The following is an 18276-nucleotide window of genomic DNA, read 5'->3' as shown; positions in this document are numbered from 1 at the left end:
GCCTCTTTGTGCCGACCACCCAGAGGAACAAAGAGCTCAGGGACAGCCCCGGCTTCGGGCTACTGCTGCTCTCCTTGGCAGGAGGCTCTTCCTCCAAAGCCCTCCCGAGCCTTTTCCCTTAAGACTTGGTCCAAAATCCTCCTGTTTGTGGACTGCACACCATTCAATGGCCTCTGAGCCAGACCTTTCCAATCCATTGCCCTATGGACCACAGCTCCTGGGAAACAGAGGAAAAGCAACAGGCGGTGGGACACGCATCGCTTCCTTAGCACAGATCACTGGTGCAGAGACCGACCAGTGCTGCATGCAGGAGGCTGACTTCATCAGAAGAGGGTTATTTTAAAACCCAACAATGAGGGACTGTTCCTATTGCAAAAGGAAAATATATATAGAGAGAAGGAAAGTCTCCTCTGCAGCAATTTCTCAGGAGCAAGAGAGGGTATGAGCAGGTTTTGGAGGGAGGAGCCTGTAGAGATGGAGAATTGGGAGCTCCCCTTTACTGCCTTTAAATATTGTGCTGAGAAAAGGGCAGGAACACTCTGAAGCTGGGAAACACATGTAAGACTAAAATGGATGCACATGCAGACATGCACAGTTGTTCAGTTCTGCTCCTGGGGGCTCTGCAGCCAGAAGTCCCAGTGACTGGGTGTCTCCACACCACAGCCTGTCCCCACACCCCAACGGGCTGGTCTGGGGGAGCTCCACAGGCCCCTGAGCACATGGGGAGACCATGGCTCTCCAAAATTAGCTCTCTCCTCTTGTCAGATGACATCTTCTACTTCACCTCCCCAGCACAGGAACATCTCCCCAACCCAAAGTTTTCCTTTGAGTGTGTCAACCAGACCAGACATCTTGCAAAGGACAAAGAGATTGTGAGGGTGCTTTCACAGGAAGGAACAACACCCCCCAGATAACTTTGTGTAGCCCAAATGGCCAAAGGATTGCCTTCAACTGCTGTCAGTATATGCTGACCTTAAATACATAAGAAAATCTTGAAGGTTTTAGAAAAACTGGAACATCTGTATCTGTTCAAGTTGGGCAGAGGAGGCAATGTGGGTGTGCAGAGGACACTGAGGCATCTGGGGACAACTGCATTCTGCCTTTCATGGCCCCAGCACTGATGTACTGAACAACTTGTGATAACTCCCTCTTTTCTGAAGCCCCAGCCTGCTGTCACAGGGCTGTGTGTGTTCAGCACCTTGCTGGAAACAGGGCCTGACCTCAGCTGGGCCTTCAAGCCTCACTGAAACCAGACGTGGTTGTAGCACCTATAAGAACAGGCACTCATTAATTTACTGGTTCAGGAAACTCATCTGCTGGTGGATTTAGTGAGAAGTAAGGCATCATACAGTCATGCCATCCAAATCCAGCATGCAGCATCCACTGTGACAGGCCACTGTAGCTTTGGGAGGACAGATGTAGCAGCATCTGAGAGCTACAAAAAGAAAAAGCTTCCTGACCATCAGAAAAGTAGGAGGCCCATAATCTCACCCACCATGACCTGTGCATCTTGACATGCTTTTAAAAGGTTATTCCCCTGCCATCAGAGCGATGCAGCTCTGCTAGGGATTTTGTATTCATTTGCTCTCCTGTCCCAGGCCTGTCTCCCAAGAAAGAGACTTCGCAGCCCTCTGCTCTTAGCCTCCCTGACAGACCTGCCACTGATGTATTTAGTGTTGACCTCTCCATTTATGTTAGCTTCACAACCTTGACTTGTATTATAAACAATGGTTCACCTGCTGACTTTGACAAAGAAGCAGGAAGGACCGGGACTGCGGTTTCTTCCACAGCTCAAAGATCCCACATGCCCAAGGAATTTCCTTCCCTTCCTTCATTACTAGCACTGTAAGTGAGCAATGGGGGCAAATCCATTATCCCATTAAACTCTGGAGCATCTGTGCTCACCTTCCCTGCTGTTCCCCACTGGATGGGAAGTGTGAACACTTCTCCCTCACACCCAGCACGTGGAGGGACCTGCAGCTCCGCCGTGGGGGCAGCGCAGCACAGTTTGGGTTTCTTGCCAAGGGAGCAGAGAGGCAATCCAGCGTGGTGAAAAATCACCACAAGTGCTGCACTTTGAACTCCTCCAGCTCTGTCTCCATCAACTCATCTCTTATCCAGCTGTGAAAAAACTCCTGGAGTGCTCAGAGGTTATGTACTATGCTGTGGCTTTTTGCCAGTTCAGTGAGGATTTAAAAAAAAAAAAAGATTAAGGCTTTAAAATTCCTATTAGAACCAAGTCCTGCAACACAAACCTTCATTTCTGTATCTCAGATGCCAAAACATTGCATCAGCCACCACAATAGCCTGGCACCAACTGAAGAAATACTGTATCATCCCCTCATGCTCAGCTCACAGATGCCAAAGCCATCAGTGGCTTGAGCTGCTCAGAAATTTAGGGATGAAACCAAAGTTTGTCAAAACATCCAAGTTCACTGGAATGAGAACTATTTTATTCAAAGCCTCCAGGCTGATAAACATTAGCTCAGCATAAGGCAGAGGCTTCCAGTAGGTCAGCAACACAAGCTGGGACCAGTTCTAAGGCAGGTGATGGATACAGTCAAGACTGCAGGGCCCCAAACAGCTGTATACTGTCATTGCAGTGTTGGCCACCATCCTGATAACAAAACTGCCTTCACTGAGCAGCTGTATGGTCTGGGGACATCCACTTTGCCAAAAAACTGGAAATATTTTAGTTATATTCATAGTGAGATCAAAAGCAGACATACAGAAACCAAAACTTCTGGCCAAACAGACTGCCTGGCTTCCAGATAACTGTCTTCACAGTCCCAGATCCAGCTCTCCACCTCCATTCTCCTTACACTCCCCCATCCTCATTCAAATCCTCAGGAAGGCAAGATGATTATTTTCTTTCGGCTTCCATTATACTTTTCTGTCCTATGTCTACTCACACTTCCCTCCACCTCTCTGAAGGCTCTCTTCATCTCCCATCACCTTCTGAGTAGACCCCACTGGATTCTGCCCTCAATGCTGTGTTGTCTCACTGAAGTTTGCCTCTGATGCCACCTCCACCCTGGACATGAATTCAACCATCATCTCCGTGTGGATGAATCCTGGCTCAATCCTGACTCCAGACCTGCTCAAACAAAACCTTGCACTGTCCCTCCAGTATGAACCTAGCTCAAGGCCCTCGGACAGACTACAGCCTCTCTCTTCTTTCCACACCAAAGTTCAAGATCACCTTTCCAGGAGGCATTTCCATCTATAACCTTTCCAGGGTCAGCACCACCAAGCCAAACCTTCCAGGTTAAGTCCATGTGATACCATTCAGGTTTGGTTGTACAGATTAATGGAAAAGGCCATAAGAGCAGCCCAACTTTTAGCATCTCAGTTACTACAGCATCATCTCTTCTGCTACTCATCAATACAACCCTCACCTTTTTCAGAACCACTCTGAATGTTACAGAATCACAGAATTTCTAGGTTGGAAGAGACCTCAAGATCATCGAGTCCAACCTCTAACCTAACACTAACAGTCCCCACTAAACCATATCCCTAAGCTCTACATCTAAACGTCTTTTAAAGACTTCCAGGGATGGCGCTGCAGAGAAACAATACTCACACTTCATACCTATGTATTTTGTCCCCCCACCCCATCAACAACACAGGCCACTTTTCTTTCCCATCTCCTTTCCCCACAACTTATCCCTAGGCCAAGAGGCCACCTTTAAGGGCTCAGCCTGCCATGCAGTTTTCTATAGTCACTTTCAGCCACACTGCTTTCCACATCCTGCTCTCAGCAGATCCTTCAGATTTCTCTTTGCTTCAACACCTCCAAAAATCTGTATCCTTCCTAAACTGCTAAGGTGCCACCACAGCCCACTCTGCTGGCTGTCATCACATTACTGCCTCCTTGTGAGTCCCTATCTGTCCAGTACCTGCCTGCTGCTTCTAATCCTATGTACAGGATGCAGCCTGTGAGGAGAGCCTGAGTTTTTCTTTGTTAGTACAGCGCCTGGCACCACCAAGTTCTGGCAGTATTCAGATTTAAAAGTTATGATTACTACTATTATCAGTATTTTAGGGACTAGTGTGCTTAACAATTTTTGGAAGAGATTTAAGGCAGCTCATATTTATCAGCTCCATTCACTCCCTAAGCACATCACTGCTCCCCATCACTCTCCTCCCAGTGCAGCTTCCTCAAGTCCACCAGCATCAGGCTGGTATCACAGCACAAACTATGGCCAACCCCAGAAGCACCATGCTCAAAGCACGGACAGATCAGTATCCAAGTCATCTTCTGGATGGGAATCCAGTGAGCTGCCTTGCCCTGCTTGAGAAAAGTGTTATTGTCCTACACAGTGTTTTTATGAGCTTTGATGGACTGTGCCACATGTGGATTTTTATGAGCCACCTCACCATACCTGCAGCATCATCATTCCTGTGCAGGAATCCAGCCATCCAGCAGTTTCTTTAGGCTGTGTGCTAAACAGTGCCACTAATCTTTAAGAGGCACAGTACGTTACAGCCATAGTCAGGCATGTTTCAACTCTGAGATAATGCTCACTGAGAAGAGACCAAGCTCTGCAGACACTAAACAAGGTCTGTTTAATGGGTCTGATTTTAATTTCAACTAACTGTTCAAATCCCATGTTAGCCAGTGGCTCTCATTTTGGCCCTAGGAAGTCCAGAGGTGGCTGCTCACTCTGTTTGGTATGGTCATCCCAGCTGGTTCCAGTTCCATATGCTCACCCTCAGATATTGCTGGTCTCTATAGGACACAGCCGTAGGCAATGATCTGGAGGATCAGAAGAACAGGTGTTAGGGCTATGCTGAGTGATGGGACATGCCTCCATCCTGAGATTCCTGCTCCCCATGGGAGAAAACTGGTCAGCCTGGAGCTGCACCAAGCAGAACACTGTCCCTGCTAAACAGGTCCTGACACTCAGGATGACCCAGCCATCCCACACATCACCCTGTGCTGAACAGACAGGCCAGCCTGCTCAGAGGCACCTTGGTGAGCTCTGTTCTGATGGAGATGTGCCCTCAGCTAGCTATGGCTATGACCCCACCTGGAAGGCCTTTAAGTTGCATTAGCCAGATAAATGGAGTTGATCCGGAGTCACCTCTGCCTACTTTTTGTTCCCTTAAGTGCCCTTCTTCCTCCCCCCGCCACCCCTCAGTACCAAAGATTGTCCCCTCTCCCTGTAATGTGTAACTACCTATGTTGTACTTACCCTCGTGAGCTCTCCTCTGTGTCAAACAGACACAAAGCAGAGAAAACAGACACCTTTGAGCAGAAAGGGAGTGCTGAAGCTGCCAGCTGGGTACATAGCTTGGCCACATCCTAACTTTGTGTTGGAATGAAACCCATACACCCACCTTCCTATAACACCCATGTTTCCACTGGGAAAATTTTCCAAGCCTGGACTTTTAAGTCTGAAAACCATGTGTGTGTTTCCCATGCAAGGTAATTTGCCTTAGCTCAACAGAGGATCAAAGAAACAGAATTAAGAAAGTGCCAAGCCAAGCAGCCAGCTACAATAAATGCCACAGGCTAGAGACTGCTGTGCTTAGATGGGCAAGCCTGCATCTGGTCATCAAATGCCATATGAAAAAAACACAGCAAGAAGCAGAAACCCAAGCTGTGGTGGGAACCACACAACATGTGAAATTAGGTACAACTCAGGACATAAGGGAGATAGTTTCTGATAACTGCACAGAGGCAGACAAAGCTCAAAAGGATGGCTGCAGGAGCAGGGCTTAGATCAAGAAAATCCCTCAGCTACAACTGTTTAAGATGCCAGAAAGTCAGAGGAAGCAGAGGAAGACCATCCAGAGACAACCTTACCCAGTGGAGACAGTCAGACACCAGGAGCAGATCCCCTGCAAATAACAATTATGCCAAGATGAAACGGCCCTAGTTCAAAGCCCAGCATGCCCATAGGATGTGGGAGCCTGCTAGACCACAACAGAACGACAGTAAAAGCTATGTCCTTAGGGTGGCCTACATACTGGCAACCACTGGCTCCAGGAAGTCAACAAAATGCCATACCCAAAGTAATAAAGGTTGCCAAAAGATGCAGTATCTTGCCTGTAACCAGGAGAAGAGGTATCCAAGCTGCAGAAGGAAAAAACTTATGAGAAGCATCAGAAGTAAACCAGGATGCTATGAATGCCATCTCCAGACACATTTTGGAGATAATTCTGCTAATAAGGAACCTATGTCATTGCACAAGAAGCAAATGTCTCGTATTCCCCAGCACCTGATGCACAGAACAAAGGGCCTCCTATATAAACACCAACTCTACCCAGATCATTTTTAGCTCATAAATCTGTTGCTGCTTCCAAGCCTGTACTTCAAAGCAGCCAGGCCAAACAAACTTCACTCAGATGTAAGTAAAGAAAAGGTAAAGTGCCTAGCAAGCCAAAAAATAGTCTAGAAAAGGGAAAATTTATAAGTTTTCTTGTAAAATAAACTTGCACGGATGAAGGAAATGATCTGGTAATGAGCTGAAAGGCAGCACCAGAGAAATTAAAGACTCCTATAACATCATCGCCCAAAGAGATGGTGTTTCTGGACTGCAGAAAGCAGATCAGTCATTTCACAGAAGAGCTGAGAAGGAAGCAAACAGATGGTGTCACTGAGAGGAGATCAGCATTTGAGTGCAAAGGAAAAAGGCCCCGCGCTCCCTGGATTCCCAGGGAGCAGGAGCATGAAGCCAGCTCACAGGCCAAGGAGGTGACCATGGCCAAACTCTGGGCCACTAACACCAGGACCTGCACTTACCTCCCTACCTGAGGAAAACACTGCTTTATTTGAAGGAACCCCAAATCCAACAATGACAACTTGCTGAGTGTGCAGAGAGCCTGAAACCTCACTTGGGCTCCACAGTGAACACAGACAAAACACTGCACAAAGGCCTCCAGAGCCTGCAGCTACTGGTCAGAAGCTATCCACAGCTGGCAGCATGTCTTTTCTGCCAGCAAGAACCAAGCTAACTCCCCCTTTATTTTTATTTTTATTTTTTTTTAAGGGACACTGACATACATCAACAGTTTTTCAGCCACCTCGAGGCCTTCTGCAAGCTCGTATTGGCTGGACAATGCATGCAAGGTGGACTTCTAATATCCCAACCTGCACATCAAGCCTTCACCCATACATCTGTGTTTCTATTCAGATAACATCTTCCCCTTTGTCATGATTGCCTCCACTTCTCCTTTTTGCAGGAAGGGGGAGGAAATCCAGCTCATCTCCTCTGCTTCGAAGTTGGCTTCCAGCAACATAATAGCTCTGTCTTGAATCTCCCTCCCCGGTGTGTTATGCCAATTCATCTCCACTGCCATAAACCATGTGAATAGAGCTAGGTGTGCAGGGAGACGGGCCAACATAGAAGGAACAATTCACAGGCTATGAAAGGAAAAAGGGTTGGAAAGCTCCCAAAAAAAGGTCTCACACAGGTCAGTGCAGGAGGCTCAGCTCCGTAGCAGTGTGGGAGGAAGCAGCTTCATGTTACCAGTAGGTGAGGTGCCTGAAAGTACAATAAACACCTCGTCTGGGGGATGCTTTAGGTTACGCTCGGATGTTTCACCTCACACCTGAATTAGCACAAGGAAGTGACATTCACAATGGCTGTAATGCCACTGAGAGGCTGCAGCAGAAGCATAGGGTTTCATTGCATTAGTCCTCCCTGGAAGTCACAGCCTCCACTTGCACCCACAGAAAGGCACCTTGTCATCTGCCTGGGGAAGCAGAACAGTCTCACAGTGGTCACAAACATCTTCATCGTAGCACCCTTCACTCTGGCAGGGGGCTGAACATGGCCCCATAGCACAAATTAGAGCCCCATCCAACCTATTCTCTTAAGGGACCATACTGCCTGCATTAGCACAGTAAACTTTTTTCTTCCACAAGAAACTAGGTTCAGAGGACAAAAAAATTAATTTAAAAGCATATAAGCTATAGGATGACATGGTAGTTTTCTTACAGGGTCATCACAACAATTTCCCTCTTGTTATGCAGATTTGGTCTGTTAGTATTTTCTCAACATAGATGTTGAGTCCATATAGCACCTTTCAGAAGCACAGCTGGATTTTCAGCTAAGGTGCATTGATATAGCTGGTCTCTTCTTTTCAAGCTGAATTTATTTTTCTCCAAAGTCAGGAAGGGAAAAAAGAAAAGAAAAACACAGGTCTTCCCTGAGCCTCGGGCATCTCAGATCTAGGTTACTGCTGAAAAATTAGTCATTCATCCACAGCCAAGTTCTGCTTTCCCAGAAACTTCAGCGGGGGCCCGATCTTCCACCACCAAGCCCCAAATGCCCTTCCTTCCAGGCAGCACGATCTGTTTATGGGTTACAAACATCGCTGCAGGCAGAGAAAAATATTTTTAAGCAAAGCCACACCTTGCCCCAGACACTCCCGCGCCCCTGGCAATGCCACGGCCAGATTCTGCCAGCAGATCTGTGAGTAGACGGGGACCAGGACGTGGTGCTGAGCTCCTGGCTCGCAGGCAGTGCCCAAAAGGCTGCAGGTTCGCACGAACGCCTGACAGTGTGTGGTCGGGAATTAGGTTAGCATTGATTGGGGCGAGCTGGCGGGAGCATCCTTCGCTTTGCCCGTAGACAGGCAGTCACATGAGGAACAGCTGGAGTGCACACAGAGCCTTCTTTAATTAAAGTGCGACTCGCCATTTCTCTGGCAGGGCGCCCAGAAAAGCAATAAAATGGCAGCAGAGAAAACAAATGCTACATAACACGCTTCCCCACTCCTTTATGTTCCCAACTCCCCCTTCTCTCTCAAATGCAATCATCTTATTTTCTTTTTTACATTATTTTTTATTTTTTTAATAATCATTCTTTATGTGTGACAGGCTAGGAAAGGAAAAGGTCAGGAGTGAAGAAAAAGGGGTCAGAAGAATTGAAGCAGGCATTCATTGCCATTCATGATTAAACATGTGGAACAACGTACCTGCTTATTAGGACATCTCCTGCTCTGAGAAAACATCTGCAAAGTATACACACCTTTTTTTAGGAGATGCATGTGTCATGAACACATGCCTGCACCTTGTGGGGATGCTAACAGCATTCACGTCTCAGTCGTTATGGTAACATTTTTATTTCCCCCACCCCTTCTTCCTCAGATCTAATGCTTAAACAAGCTTGGGATTGTCAACGCACCAATTGCTGCTGTTGCCTTCCAAATTAGCCAAAGTTCGTTTGGTTTGGGTTCATATTTCTCCAGCCTCCATCTCCTATTGCAAGCACACGGATGCAGGAGGACCGCCCTCTGCTATGGCATACAGCCCATTTCACAGACTGATCTGTTCCCAGCACAAAACCTGCCTGGTGCTAATAATAACCATTATACTATTTTTGTTGTTGCTGTTATATTATTAGGCTCTTTTCTGTACAGGGCATAGAAGGAAAGACACAGGGACAGGCAGAACAGAAGTGTGAAACCAAAGGCAGGTACACGCTGCTCCCATTATAAAGGAAATGAGTAACCATACTCTGAACAGGAGAAAGGTTATAAGGGACGTGCATGCTGAAAAAGGGTATTTCATGCTGGGAGAGCACCTTGGAGCTGAGAAATCGGGCACTTATCCAGTACAGGCAGTATAACTGGGGCTCAGTGGGACAGGGCCTGAGCAAGCATCTCCCAGCACGAGGAAGGAAGCTGGACCTAAATTAGAAACTAGCACCAGATCCTCAAACCCAAAGCCCACAAAGGAGCTGATCTGAAAGAGAGAGCATCAGAAGTCTGGATCTTAATTTTTCAGCTTGAGCCCATCTCTGCGTCAGATTTACAGTTTGACATGTTTATATTGAAACAAGATGGCTATAAATACAGTATATTTCTCTCCCAGTAGAGTCTGAGGAGAAGAATGTTTAAAAGCACTCAGCAGGGGTCTAGCACAGCTCCCAGTGAATTTAATTATAAACTCTCCCTGTTTTTACTCCGAGTAGTTTAGGCTGGGAGCAGTTAGACTGCTTTTGAAAATCCCGCTTTATTTGTGTAGAGCTACAAATCATCTATATTTATATAGCTGGATGTGCATCATAAGAACATACACAAGAACATTTTTATTAGCACAGGAATTTTCCATGCAGGATTTTTTTTTTAATTTAGGGGCTGAGGGAGAAAATACAAATTGAGTTTAGTCCATAGGCCAAAAACAGATTTTGACAGAAAAGTTGATATAGTGAATAGTCAAATTATTTCACTTGAGCTGAGCTGGGGCTGAACCATCACCTCTGTGCACTGCCAGCATGTCTGAGGTACTGAGGACTGAGGGAAAGACAAGTTCATCTCCCAGGGCTAGACTCTCTCTGGCCAAACTGTGTGCCCCCCTCTTGCATCAGTCTCACTGCTGCTCTAAAAGCAGCCTGGTATCATTCTGAATAAAACCAACACTGCTGTAAGTAGGCCAGCATTGCACAAGAAGTGGCGAGTTTTATCAGATTTGACTGATGATCCACAGCAGGGACAAGAACCTGTTGCAAGAAGTGTTATCTGTGGCTGTGTAATCTTACCTGATTACTTTGCTCATTGTCTGAGCAGAAGTAGCTTGTATCATAAGCATTTCTGGCCTTTTGGTCTGCGCAGAATGAACCAATTTTAAAAGTGAAAAAAGGTTGAAGGCACAAAAGCTATTGTGGCTGTACAGAGCCCTTAATTATAACACTTTACCTTTGGAGAAAACTATTTTTCATTAACTGAACGGGTAATAGGATATGATGGTGATTAAGTTTAATGGAGCAGAGTCCAAGGTGGAGAAGATAAAGTTACAACTGAGAATCCACTCTAAGTGCAAAACCAGCTTCTGTTTGGAAAGGTGTTTGATGGAAAACTGCACTGCTTCTAACTAAATGAGGTTTAAATAGGCGTAATTTTGTATGTATTAAAATTAAGATTCCTTTAGGTATAAACCATGCAAGTTTCCATGCAATTACCACTCTTGAGAAGCAGAGGAGAGCACACACCATAAAGAAAATGGCACTTTCTAATTTTATAAATGAGACTAAACACATGCTTTTCCAATGGGAGAAGGAAATAGATCCATCAATGAGCTAGGTTTAGCCAAAATAACTGAACAAACTTCAAAACCGTTCACTCCAGTGAGTTTTGCCTGTTCCAACCTAAGGGAAATATTTTCCTTCCTTATCCTGGCTCTGTTGACTTGGTCCGTATCACTTCTCCTCCCTGGGTCTGTCTCTCCCCCCGCCTCCTGTGCGCCTTCCAGTTCCTCAACCCCAGCTGTAACCACAAGGCCAGGAACTTGCACAGCCTTTTTGGCATCTTTTACCTGCCTCAGCTCCCTGCACTTAACCCAGGGATTTCCCCATGAAGAGGAAGGGGCAGATGTTGCAAGTGGGAATTTCTTCACTTGGGAAATTTTAGTGGGCTTTTTAGTCAGCCCCCACAGGCTATTGCAGTGATCTGCCCCCCATCTCTCAAGCACTGAAAAACATGGAAAAGACTTCATCAACCATTGTCCCCAGACAGAGCACAGTAATAAAGCAAGGGGGGGGGGAGAGATAATAAACAGACACCATCTCACAAGGATGTCTTGATGAGACAAATATCAGACACCGAACAAAATGCATCCCCTCTTAAGTGGCATTTCTATATTTAACACCAGCTAAAATGTGATAATTTACACTGTCACAACATGTCTCTTAGAAACAGTCCCATTTTATTTGCAGTCAGCTGAAGTCTGGAACTCAATTTCTGACCTCCTTTCTAGGAGGGGGAAAAAAAGGAAAGCTAACATCTGGCAGAGCTGGGTATTTATTAGACTTTATAAAACTCCATGCTTCTGTTATACATAAGACAGGCACAAAAGGGGCCCCCAAAGTGTTATTTCCTCACTAGTGTGAAACAAGTGGCTTATTCAGTAAGTTTTCAAAGAACAGAGGCAAATGGATTATCTCAAGGAGAAGTCAAACACAGAGAAACGCACTGTAGCTCACTGTTGGGTTTAGCTGCCTGGTGCTCGTGGAGGGAACGAGGGGAAATCTATAAAATCCATCATCACAGTGTCCAGCTGAGACTTTACACTTCTCAGGGAAATCTGAGCTGTGAACCACCAACAGCTGCTTTTCTCCCAACCTGTGAAATCACCCATGGAAGGAAAGTGTTTTCTTAAAAAATTCTCAAAACACAACAAGAAAGAGGCCGCTAAATCCTCCAACTCCTTGTGTTGGGTCAAGACAACAAGATTTTTCCAGACTAGCTGTGACCATCAGGTGTGATGAGGCGTGATTTGCAACTAACATAGCTGTGCTGGCAAAAGCCCCAGTCTGGTGAGAATTACATGGGTTTTTGCTTGTTTTCCTTCTCCATCACCAAAGCACAGGTTGCCCACTCACAGCCAGGCCCTCCCCAGGGTGCTCAGCTGGTTTCCCACCCCCAGATCTCTGAGCACGGACCTGGCTCAGACCTGACTTGGCCTAAGGTAAAACCCGCTGTCTCCTACACATCCCACCCTAGGGTGATGCTCCTGGAATCTGCTTTAATCACAGGACCCCACACAAAAAGTGGTATTTTCTGAGGTGCATGTACAAGGAGGAAAGAAAAAGGCACCAATGCTTGGTAGTGAAGTTCAGCCAGCAAAATCAAGGAACTGCAAGTGACCTGTAACAATGAGAGTAATTTTTCCACCTGACTTAAAAGAAGCAAAACTGTTCTCAGTTCAGCTTCTTAAGTCATTGCACTTACTGCCAACAGCAAGGCCCCTCAGATGGAAGAGGAGAGTAGGTTTGCACCCCCACACCTGGATACAACTCCTCTCTTCCATCTCATCCACTGCTGCTGATGCAATGGGGCACAGGCAGCAAAGACTTGTGTATACCAGTAAACCACAGTCTTTAAACACACTATGGAAAGCAACGGGTGCTTTTAAGGTAATTATTTTGGGGAGTGAAGTGTTCCCAGTCTTTTGGGGATGGAGGCTACCAGGAAGATGGAGGGAGACCCTGCTGGGATGGGCAATGTGGTACTTGGTCCTAGGGCTGTTGTTTGAAGTGAGGCAGAGCTGCCAGACAGCGGAGGAACAAAAGAGTTCTGGCTGACCCCTGGCTCTGACCATGGCACAAGTCTTCCCCCACCAGAGAACACCAGAGGGCTGAAACTGAGCCCTTCCCAGGTGGGACCCACCAGCCAAGCTAGTTAATCTTCAGTTAATCTTTCTTCTCCACACTAAAGAAATTACAGTTGCTACAGGTTCTTAACACCAAGATATCATCAACCAGTAACACCAGTTTACTGATGGGCTGTGTTTCTGCTTAGTGCAGCAGTACAAACTGTAGGAGGCTGACCTGACATAGGGGAAGAATTATCTAAAAACAAATCAGAGCGAAGCTGTTAAAAGATCCTCTTTCGACCAACCTAGAACAATTTGGGTTGTGCTCAACAAATACTCTTAAGTGTATAAACAGTTTCAGGGCATTTGGCACCCTTCACAGACAGACACGGATGATGTCTCTTATTGCAGCATTTCAGGCATTAATCTCAGTTCAAATCCCCTCCCTGTTGAATTCAAGGTCTTTTTCCTCCAAAAATAGCCTGACCATCCAGAGGTGGGCACAACATGGTCTCTCCATACACCAGGATCTGTGCTCCCCTCCGGGGCTCAGCCCCAGCAGACCAAGGGCAGAGCCAGTTCCTCTTTCCCCCCCCCCATCTCCTCATGTTTCATACAGGCAGCAGCAGAGGTGGAAAGCAGCCCACAGCATAGGCACCCTGCTTGAGGATCCACCTCCTCACCCCAGGTTATTGTCTCATAAACAAGGAGCCATGTAGTGAAAAGAGGAGAGAGTCAGGCCAGGTATCTGTTCCTATTCTGTGAGTCCAGCCCTTCAGTCTTATTTATAGGACTCATGAATAATGCATTTTTGGTCGAATAAAGCACTCATTTAACCCTGAAACATCTTTTTTTCCTTTTACTTTGCAAATTCAAAAAACAGTCAATTGGAGGCCAACCTAAGTAATTGCAATAATTACTTTAAGGTTGAGCTATTGACTCAGCCTAAATCAATTTATTCATTCAGCCTGTGCCCTTCGCCCCACCGGCCAGGTTTTATACCACCTAGCCCAGGGTGGCAGGTCCACCCAAAGAGAGAGACCAAAACAGCCGCCTCCGTCCCTGCCTCCCTCCATCTGCAGCAGAGATGTGCCGGTTACCTAATGGCATCAAATTAACAAATGAACAGGTCTGGTAGACCAATTAGCAGAGAGTGCAAGCAATTTTCAAACAGGCTGCAATTGTCAGCTAATGACCTTGGGAGACGCTTTTTTTTTTTGCCTCTCAGAAAAGTCCACATTAAAACAGAGTTGATAGCAGCTGAGTGTCACTTACTGGGCTTTCATCTCATGGAAATGCACTGGGTGAAAAAGAGAAAAGAGGGCAAAACCAGGAGGCTGTGTCAGTGTAATTCAAGCTTTACCAGTCAGTTAAGAGGGCTGCAACTCTGCTCAGCAGACGGATCAGTTTCTCTCCAGGAGCATGAGCTTCTCCACACTGAGTCGTGCACTAGACACGAGCTGTGGGGACCATGCAATGAACTGGGAAACAACAAGATCCCCTCATTTCCTTATTAGCCCAGGTTTTCATTAGGGCTTCCATTAGTAAAAGACAACCACCTCCTCACAGCACTCAAGGAACAGCCCAAGACAGTCTGGCCAAGAGACTTTCTCTATTACTCCTATTTTAAAAACCAAACAGAAGCAATTATCTGCCTCTACCCATGCAACTATCAAGGGTTAGCTGCACTTCAGGCTCTCACTGGAGAGCACAGTGATGAACATAAGGTGGGACAAGCTGGGTGTTGGCACACTAGTGCATCTTGTCTGGGACCATGGCTCCATGTAGTTGCTCTGTGGGTCATGTTATCTCCTTCCTCCAGCCAGCCCCTTTGCAGGAGCTGCAATCAGTCCTGGACAGACCACCAAGGGAGCTGACAGTCACCATCACAGGAGATCTCAGGGCTAAAGGTGAAAGGCCAGGTCTTAAAGGCAGCAATGTCCCAGTGATATGCATCATGGAAGATGCATCACACTTCTGGGAAGGAAAATCCTGAGCTCCCCGAGCATGCAGGTTTTGTTCCACATCTCTCCACTGCAGCACAGCAAAATCTTAGTAAGATTTAGAGGAATTCAGAGCAGGTTTCTGGTTTGCTTGGCATTCCCTACCCCTCTCTTGGATTTCACAATTCCCAGATGGGTATCACAGGAGAGCTGGAAGAGGGAATAAGGTAGTCCATGAGAACAGAACTACAGCTGTGTGGTTTTCTTGAATGGCATTCACTACACCCCTTTGTAACAGTCCATGTTTTCTCCCAAGCTCATGATACTTCAGATCCTCCCCTTTCTACCACCCTCTACCCTACCTGAATTTGGGAAGGTCATGCTGGAATCTCTGGTGGTGGTCCCCATAGGGTTTCTTTCTGCTGCCACTTCCACAAAAAAAACAAGACTGAAGTACCTCTGAGATCTCTCCCTCTCTGTCAGCTCCAGTTGGCATCAACAGAGGGGCTCCTCCTTATTAAAGGTCAAGGGGAAGATAAGAGACTGCAGGTGTATGGCTCCTGCAATTGCATCTGTCTTGTTCCTTTAGAAAAACAAGTTAAAGATGGGACTGAAGGGATTAAATTCTCTTAAAATGCTTCAGGGACAGCTTTGCTGGGAAATATACTGCATATCCACCACTCCTCACAGGGAAGAACAAGATGTAAAGATTTTAATGGTAATTTGCCTAGGAGGAACAAATCACAAATTACTTTTGTCTTGGATGCTCCTGACTAAAGGATCAGGCCAAAATGAGCCTGACAAAGCCTCTGTAATATCTCCTTACTATGAGGTAGTAATAGCATCATCTGTCCTACAGCGTCAGGGTCACAGATGATTGTGTAAATCAATGAACTAGACAAGCATCTTTCATCTGAATCAGCTATTCTGTAAGCTATTTGGTAGTGCAGTGGCTCTGAAGTCTTAATTCCAGTTCTGTTATCAGGCCTGGTCTGAGACCTTCACAGGCTCCTGTGCCTCAGGTTTCCCACAACATAATGGGGATATTAGCAACAAACCAGCTTCAGAAAGGGCTTAGAAACAGAAACTGATATTAAAAGGTTACCGTGAACTACATAAAACCTCCTGCTGTCACATAGCCTTCAATGTTTGCACTTTTTTGACTTGTTACAGCAATAAAAAACTAATAACACTTGTACAGGTGTAGACAAGCTGTCCTTTAGGCACCACCAGAAGTCAGGAGAGAATAAAATCAAGTGCGAAAGTGGACTGTCATCCACCTTTTAGCAGCCACTGTATTGAGGCTACAAGCACAGATCCCTACCTCTAGGGGCTTGTACCCCCCTCAGCCTGCCCTGGGCCCTCCCTGGGGGACTGGGACAGGCCCAGGCTGGCAGTCCCCCCGCAGTGCTTTGCTCCCCTTCTCTTACAGGGCAAACATCAGGCTAGTCACAAGATTTCCACAAGTATAACTTAAGCATTGCCGTTCCTTGCTGATAGCCAGGGAATTGACAACATAACTTGACAAAAAAAAAAAAACAACTGTCAGCCTTTTTTCCCCATGGTCTGGTTGTATACTGAGTGGCTTCATGTAAACTATCCCCACATTACCTCCGGGAAACCAAAGGACAGAAACATTCCCCTAAATAAGAAGAGTGAGCCAGAAGGATTCAGTAAGAGACAAGACATTTTCTGCTGAGATGGGAAGTGAGCTGATGAGCTGATAAGAGGGAGAGATTTTATGTGGCTGTGAATATGTTGTGTTCATGTGGCCTTATACCATGAGTATGAGTTAATAAACAAGATCTACTTATATGGCTATCTATCACATCCAGCTGGTGATAAGTACATTGTAATGACATAACCCTACATCCTATATATCCTGATATGCCTTGCTTCTTTTAGCAATTTATTATAGTGTTTGTGGACATAAATGTATCTATTTGGCATTTATTTGGTGTATACTGTGTGACTGGGATTACATTTTACACACTTGAGTGTGTGTATGTATGCTTGTGCTTGCAACCCTGCTACAGACACCTTAAAATCTCTTAGGATTTTAAGCACGCTTATCTCCTACTGCCCAAGAGCTCACCTGCACATTTCTGTAGGGAACAAGATGTTGGGTTCAGAGCACTGCAAGACTGGGAGGGTGCCCATCCTGAAGAACCCTCTGTCCATAACGATGAGCACCCTGGTTTTTACCCCATCACTTTGAAATCACACTTGACACAAGCCAGGTTAAGCCAAAACCTAGCAAAATAAAATCTAAAGTGAACCACGATATTTCAAAGGTTTGTAAAGACGTCTATTAGACAACAGAAAGAAAAGGACATTTCATGTCGTTGCTTTAAGCTCAAAACCGGTAGAAAAACCAACTCCACAGGGGTTAATTGAGAGCCTGGAGACTCTTACCTCACCAGGCTTGGTCACAGGATGCCCGTTCTGCATTCTCAGTTTGCATTCATGGAAAAAAAAGTCCTGGATGAACACAGCACGTTGCCTCACCTTCTCAAATTCAAACTAAGTCATCACATCGAGGATGCATTGATCCCCCTCCAACTGGAGGTAATTTCACCAATCTTCCCTCTGGGCTAGGGAGAGCTCTTCTTTTCTTGGAAATGCAAATATGCAGTTGGGTGGCCAGGTGCAGCCATCTCCTGTGCTTGAAACCCATTAGCAAATCATTCAGCTCCTGAAGAACAATCTGATCTTTCCTACCTGGGCAGGTGCTCGGCAGCCCTCAGCGTGCAGCCTTTCTCCATCCTTTATCGCAGGAAAGTGCAAATTGCCGGCTCAAATCTGACTGAACATGCACATATGTTAATGCGGGGTGCTCTCAAATGCCTCTTGGTTGAGACCAGACCCAAGCAGAATCAGTCGCTTTAGGATGCAAATGCCCTCTGGGGGGAATGACCCCCACATCCCCTCCAGTAGAAATACCGTGATACCCTCCTACTCTACCGGAGATGAATGGCTTTAATACCTCCTAGAAACTTGCTGCAGGTGTGAGCAGCAGCAAGGGAGTGCCCCCATATATTTCCAATTTGTACTTATCACAAAGAGCACTTGTACTTAATTTACGTTAAAAAAAAAAAAAAAAAAAAAAAAAAAAAAAAAAAAAACCTTGTAAGCAGTTAAAGTTCATTTGGAGCACGCTGAAATAGTCACAGTATTTTTCCAGCCCCCCTGGTCAGACAAAGGGATTTGCAAAAATATGCTCATTTTCCCCTTTTCTTCCTCAAATTCTCTAAACTTCTGACACATCCTCCCTAGCTCTAACTG

At 46.0% G+C, this 18276-nt stretch overlaps 1 long non-coding RNA gene across 4 annotated transcripts in view; it reads right to left on the bottom strand.

Moving 5' to 3' along the window:
* Nucleotides 1–17985, bottom strand: part of LOC137856806 (uncharacterized) — a 123901-nt gene extending 105916 nt beyond the window's left edge. For all 4 annotated transcript variants that reach the window (XR_011096805.1, XR_011096806.1, XR_011096804.1 and 1 more), the window contains exon 1: nucleotides 17713–17985. This is a non-coding gene — a long non-coding RNA (uncharacterized lncRNA). The remainder of the gene's footprint in view (nucleotides 1–17712) is intronic.
* Nucleotides 17986–18276: the final 291 nt, after the last annotated feature.

The sequence above is a fragment of the Anas acuta genome, chromosome 5 (genome assembly GCF_963932015.1).
Source record: "Anas acuta chromosome 5, bAnaAcu1.1, whole genome shotgun sequence".
In the NCBI taxonomy this organism is placed as follows: Eukaryota; Metazoa; Chordata; class Aves; order Anseriformes; family Anatidae; genus Anas; species Anas acuta.
Note: the sequence above shows the minus strand (reverse complement) of the source record. Positions and strands in the feature narration are given on the sequence as shown.